The sequence below is a fragment of the Bidens hawaiensis genome, unplaced genomic scaffold (genome assembly GCF_021521415.1).
Source record: "Bidens hawaiensis isolate Kalapana, Puna unplaced genomic scaffold, B.hawaiensis_p1.1 tig00072580_1, whole genome shotgun sequence".
NCBI classification, from domain to species: Eukaryota; Viridiplantae; Streptophyta; class Magnoliopsida; order Asterales; family Asteraceae; genus Bidens; species Bidens hawaiensis.
The window spans coordinates 19,942-27,195 of NW_027502682.1; the positions used below are offsets into that span (position 1 = coordinate 19,942).

General features: G+C 35.7%; 1 pseudogene; it reads left to right on the forward strand.

The window, feature by feature from the left end:
* Positions 1 to 1,933: 1,933 nt before the first annotated feature.
* Positions 1,934 to 6,316, forward strand: LOC143606027 (heat shock cognate 70 kDa protein-like; annotated as a pseudogene).
* The last annotated feature ends 938 nt before the right edge of the window (positions 6,317 to 7,254 follow it).

Consider the following 7,254-nt stretch of genomic DNA (forward strand, 5'->3'; position numbering starts at 1 on the left):
TAAAAATGCAATAGATGATTACAAACACAACAATAACTAAAAATACAATAAATACTAAAGATACAATTACTCGTCATTAAGTATGGCGATACGATCCACTAAATTCGCTCAAAGATTGTTGTGTGTTTCTTGGTTGCGTATATGCCACTGAATCACTGATTAATTAATACCTTTTTGTTGTTTGCCAACTTCCTCTAATCTAGTTTCCACCTCAAACTCTTCCTTGTTAAACTCACTAATTTTGGCTTGGCCCTGATCCTCTAATACCATGTTACGTAGAATTAGGCACGTGCACATGACATGACATGTGAACATCGTGTTTTATGAAGTTTCCATGCATGAGCCGGGTATTTCAAATTATGCAACAGTTTGAGAACACTAAATGCCCGTTCAATGTCCTTTTTAGCAGCTTCTTATATTGTTATGAGAGCATGAAAAAGATTTGAAAAAGCTAGTCCACTTGATACATATAAAAACAACTTGACAAAGGTAGCCCACTCGGGGTATATGAAATGGATTTGACTAAGTTTATTAGATTATTTTTAATGAATTTATAACTACTTTGAAAATGCATATATGATATTTTTAGTTTTTACATGGATATAGATGACATATTCAATGTTTATAAGAGTATATATGGAATTGCCCCTATATTAAGACGAGTTACATGGCAGTTAAATCGGAAACAAAGCTCGAGGGCTTAGTAGAGAGAGTCTAAATTGCGAGTATTGAGTTTGAATGCTACGGAAACATAGTGTTGTTATAGCCAGACATTCGAAGGTTGGATTTGCTGTTTGAGTTTGAATGCCTTGGTTTGCTGGCTAGTCATGGACTTCATTAGACATGGTCTTTGTGGGATAAACGATGTGTACTTGCCTAGCTGTGATTGCACAACGCATGGATCGCTGGTTGCAATGTGTTGCCGCTCGATTGCTTGATGAGTTCAAGACAAGACGAAACTAGTGAACCTTGGTCATAAACGGAAAGGATTGGATGGCCTTCAGCCGTGACATTAGGGTGTATTTCGTAAACATTATATATCAATGTAGTTTTTGTTTTCTGAAAAAAGGTAAGCGGGAGCTCTTCTGTCTGCACTGCGCAAACCACTCGTAGACATGAGCTTTTGCAGAGTGTTTGTTTTCTCGCAGACATTTTATTAAAAAATATTTGCGCGAGCTCTTCTTAGTACAGACTACAGATACGGCCCAACCATGTTTTACCTCTTCTAACTTCTTTCTAACTTCATAAACCATCGTTCTCCTTCACATACTCTCAACCCTAGCCTCCACCTCTCACTCCTCCACCGGCTGTCGCCCCTCCACAACCCTTACTCCACCGATCAAAATCCAACACTCGAGGCATTAACCTACCATACCCTGCTTCGCTACCTCTAGTCCCCGCCACTGTCACCGCCTGCCGTCTCTTCAACATTGACTGTAACTGAAAATAACTGCCTTCGAATTTTTTATTTACTAAAATTTCTCGTGATGAGATTGAAATTAGTCATTAGATTTTCATGTATTTGAAAATTGAAATCAATATATATATAACATCTGAACTCATGTTGAAATATGAAAATATCTAGGTTTGATATTTGTTTGAGGAGATTGATTTCTACCAAAAGAATTCAAAAAACATTCATTATTTACCTTTTAAAGCAAAAAGGACACCTAATATGGCCGTTGTAAAATATAAATAAATATATATATACACACACATATATATTAACTCTCACTCTACTGGCATACAATACAATCAGCCTCCTCACTTCATCATCCGCCTGCAACTAAAATTAGGGTTTGAGCTTTTAACAGCTTTATGCTTATGTTTAATGTATCCATGTCAATATTATGCATGGTTTCTTTGAGTTGCTTAAATCTGTATCACCTTTTTTATTTTATTATTCTTTTTAATAAATTAGGGTTTACACTTACTCGAAACTCATTTTAGGTTACAATGAAGAGGAAAGTTGACGAAGAGAAGGCGATCGGGATCGATCTGGGAACAACGTACTCTTGTGTTGCGGTTTCGAACCACGGTCGAGTGGAAATTATACTCAATGAGCAAGGGTTCAGAACCACACCGTCTGTGGTTGCATTTCTTGATGAAGAGCGTCTAATCGGAGATGGCGCCAAGAATCAAGTGGCCATGAACCTTGCCAACACCATTTTTGGTCAGTCTTTTTTATTAAATTTACATGCTTTTACGTAGTTTTGGTTTTTGGGGTGTTGTATACATAGAGCTCGGCTCGTGAGGAATTTTTCAAGCTCGAGATCATGTTTATTAATTATTATATTTTTTTAAAAAAAATTGGTTTTAAATTATTCCAGCTATATCCTATTGACAAATAACAGTCCAAAATTAACACTTGGCTTGGTGTATTTGTTTACAGCGGTCTGTGACTAACAGAACCCTAATGACGTTAGTTGCAGGTCACCGGCCTGAAAAATCAAAATTTTCACCGGAAAACTCATCTTTTCGACTGAAACCTGTTTGTAACCTTTGATTTGACCTCCATAAACATTATTCTAGTAAAAATTCAAATTATTGAGGTTGCTGAAACCCTAAAACTAACATCCGAGTCAATTGGTGGTGACAATTGGTTGGTGGTGGTGATGTTCAGGTTGAGTTTTCCAAACAAAAATTTGAGTTTTTCAATCAAAAAACCGTTTTTTTCGGTGACCTGCAACTAACGGTGTTAGGATTCTGTTAGTTGCGGACTGTTGTAAACAGATACACCTTTAGTTGGTACCGCCACCGGCCAAATTGGAACTGCTATTTGCCAATAGAGTATAGTTAAGATTATTTAAAACCAATTTTTCTTATTTTTATGTATTCATAATTAGGATCATGATATATGATATATTGACAACCACTGTGAGTTTTGAAACCGCAAGGAACTCGTGCAAACCATAAAAAAATCATTTTTTTTCATATGTTTTATATTCTAGTTATACTTATTTTTATGTACTTATAACGAGGATCCTTGGAACTCGTGCAAACCATAAAAAAAATCATTTTCTTCCTAAGTTTTATATTCTAGTTATAAATACGAAAACAAAACAAAAATGCGTGATTCAACTTCTTACATATGCGCAACCGTAGTTGCAAGAAATGTGCGAACGGTAAAATTTACATGTGTAATCATCGGTCAACCCGCAAACTTTTGCAAATGCGGTTGCACGAACGTTAGAAATCGATTACATAATTTACTTTCTTTCTTTTTTGGTTAAATTTTCGTATCTATAATTACTATATAATGCATATGAAAAAAGAAATGAAAGAAATTCGATGGTTTGTATGAGTTCCTTGCGATTCTCAAAACTCACCCTAGCTTGGCTTATTTATTATATATATATATATATAGAGAGAGAGAGAGAGAGAGGGGGGGAGGGGTTAGAGCTCGGCTCGCTTCCTATTTATTAGTTAATTAACTTATATATATATATATATATAGTTTTGAATCAAGTAGGGGTGTTTATTATTTCTTATATACTTATATAATTTATATGTACATCATTATAATTACTTTAATGTATTTATAGTTAGGATCAAGATATTTTGAGAACTATGGTGAGTTTTGAGAACAAAGAACTCGTGCAAAGCATCAAACTTTCTTGTTTTCATTTTTTTTTTCGTATGTATCATGTTCTAATTATACATACGGCAATAGAAAAAAAAACATGTGTGATTCGACTTCTTACATACATCTAACCATTGTTGCGAAAAATGTGTGAACAGGAAAAATTATTTATTTTATTTTTGGACACATTTTTTTGTAAGTGCGGTTACACGTATGTAAGAAGTCGAATTGCATATAATATTTTAAATTTTTGTATCTATAATTACCATTTACATATAAGAAAATAAAGGGAAAACATCAATAGTTTGGACGAGTTCCTCGCAGTTCTTAAAACTAATCCTAGTATTCAAAGTAACCCTCCCCTATTTTTATATTATTTAGTTATAATCTTATATATAGCATAGTATATATTATCAAGTATTTTTATCAACTATAGTTTCGGGATCAAATACAAATACTTGAGAACCAATTTACTGTTATTATTAGGTTTATTTTTTATAAGTGCTTACTGTTATTCATTTGATTTCCGATTATGAGACGCGATAAGTATTTGTTGATTTATATTTTGTTGTTATTATTAGTTTTTTTTTATTTCCTTTTGCTGTTATATAAGTATTTAATGTTATCATTTTGTTGATGATTCTGATTCTTTTGTTATTATTGGGTTTTTTTCTTTGTTATTATAAAACATTGCTTATGTAAACAGTAGATTGGTATTGTTTCCTATGCTCTCACATTAAGATTATGTTGTACAAAACCCTCCCATATATACGTGTGTGTGTATATTATATAAATAACAGCCCCTTTTAGCGAGCAGGCTCGATAAGTGAAGCTTGGCTCCGGCTCGTTTACTAAACAAGTTTATTTTTAGGTCCGAGCTCGTATAAGCTCATCTTGATTCAAGATTTTTTGCGAGCCGATCTCGAGTAGCTCGCGATTGGCTTGGCTCGTCTATGCATTTGAATTCTAACTTTGGATTGAATTTTCAGATGTTAAGAGGTTGATTGGACGGAAATTCAGTGATCCGAAAGTGCAGGAGAACAAGAATCTATGGCCTTTTAGGGTCATAGAAGGGCCTGTCGACACGCCAAAGGTTGTTGTTTCCTACAAAGGTGAGGAAAAGGAGTTTTTAGCAGAAGAAATTTCTGCAATGATTCTTGGGAAGATGAAAGAAATTGTTGAGGCGTATCTTGGAACGGTTGTGAAAAACGCAGTGATAACTGTCCCAGCTTACTTTAACGATTCACAACATCAAGCAACCAAGGATGCAGGCACTATTGCTGGTTTAAATGTCATGCGCATGATCAACGAGCCGACAGCAGCTGCAATTGCTTATGGTCTGGACCATAAGTCTGAATATGTCGGTAACATCAATGTGCTCATCTTTGATTTGGGAGGGGGCACTTTTGACGTGTCTCTATCGACGATCGAGGAAGGGGGCATTTTTGAGGTGAAAGCAGTTTCTGGAGACACGCATTTGGGAGGTGAGGACTTTGATAACCGCATGGTGGATCATTGTGTTTCGGAATTTAAAAGGAAACATAACAAGGACTTGTCAACGAACCAAAGAGCGTTGGGGAGGTTGAGATTTGCTTGTGAGAAAGCAAAACGGATTCTCTCGAGCACTACTCAAACTTCAATCGATTTAGATGGATTACATGACGGGATTGATTTTTCAATGAGGTTTACTCGTGCTAAATTCGAACAACTCAACTTGAGCTTGTTCAATCACTGCATCGAGACTCTAGACAATTGTTTAAAAGATGCTAAGGTGGAAAAGTCATGGGTAGACGAGATTATTCTTGTCGGTGGCTCGACTAGGATACCTAAAGTCCAACACATGCTACAACAACTGTTTGGTGGGAAGGAGCTACGCAGAAGAGTGAACTCTCACGAGGCTGTTGCGTTCGGTGCAGCCGTTTTAGCTGCAAAGTTAAATGGCAGCACTGATATGGGTGTTGAAGATTTGTTGCTACTTGATGTCACTCCTTTGTCACTTGGTGTGGGGGTAAAAGGGGAGTTTTTTTGATGTTGTGATCCCGCAAAACACTAAAATACCGACAAAGAAATTCAAAAATTTCACTACAGCTGAAGATTACCAACCTATAATGAGACTAAATGTGTATCAAGGCGAAAGGACCAAATCTACGATGAACCATTTGTTGGGGAGCTTTATTGCTTATGGAGTACCACCTGCTCCCAAAGGTGTCACGAAAGTCCAGACCTGCTTTGAGATAGATGCTGATGGTATCCTCACAGTAACGTCAAAGTTATTATCGACTGATATCTCAAACCAACTCACGCTATCAAATGACAATGGAAGGCTCTCCAAGGCCCAAATAGAAAAGATGATAGAAGAAGCCGAAAAGTACAAACTTGAGGATCAAGAATACAAGGAGAGAGTGAAAGCATGCAATGATTTAGACGATTGCATTTACGACATGAAAAAAAAGGTCGAAGAATACAATGCTAACAATAGGTTGCACCCGGAGAGGTTAAAGGTAATTGAGGAGGCCATTGATGAAGTGAGTGAGTGGCTTCAGGACAATCAAGCTGCACCTGTTTTTGAGATTCAGCTTAAGAAGGATTATCTGGAGGTTGTTTGGAATCCGCCCAGCCTGTTCTGAAACTATGGTGGTTAGGGCTAGCTTTGGTTTGAATGTTTTGATTAGTTCTTGTGAAAATGTTGTACTCAGTATAATTAATTTTCAGCTGGGAAAACTATGATGGTTAGCACTAGCTTGGTTTGAATGTTTTGGCTAACTCATGTGAAAAATAAGCTGGGTTGAATATGGATGTTTTCAAATCAATATTTAAAAAAAACTTGTTCATTTCTTGACTTTTTTCTTATATTATTGATCATTCAAACCCAACCCATAACAACAAAAAGTTTTAGAGTTTTAAAAATAAAATAGAAGATTTGAAAAATAACAAAATTTCAGAGTTCTAAAATTAAAAGAACAGCTTGCAAAATGTCGTGGCCTGTCTTTGACACGGTCATCGCCTAGCCGTCTTCTTAGTAAAATTATTACCTGAACTTTGGTTCGGTATTATTTTGGTCTATGCAGGCGAAGCCGCCTTCTTGTTCGTGCAGCTTCCTTGTGCAGTTTGAACAGTGGACAGTGTACCATGTCCGATGACCCTCGATTTCTTTTATGTGAGCAACACACTTGTAGTTTGCGTGCTGTGATTATTTGTGTGTTAGTGAAATATACGCCCCATTGTTGAATTCAAGTATTAAAATAGTGTTATTATCTTTTTTCCTGTCCAAATATCATATATTGGATCAAAATGATGTATACACGTAAAAAAACTAGTAAAATTTTCAATAGTGATTAAGTTTGTAGCGGCTCGTTTTGTTACCGACATTTTCGAAGGAAACTTTGGATTCCATATAGTTTACGATACCAATAGTTATCATTTTAGACAACAACATTAGGCAAAAAGGAAATAATTTAAAAAGCAGTATACACTTGTTTAATTTTTCTTGTTTGAGTGTCTTTCATTAACGTATCAAATGTTGTATTACTCGGAACCGAAATCTACCCGTGCATGTTTTGACCCAAGCCAACTTGATTTATTTAAAATAACCAGTATGTTGACCCGAACTATATTATTTAACTCAAAAACACATATTCAAACCAACCTGTTCTTGCCCGAACTAATATTGA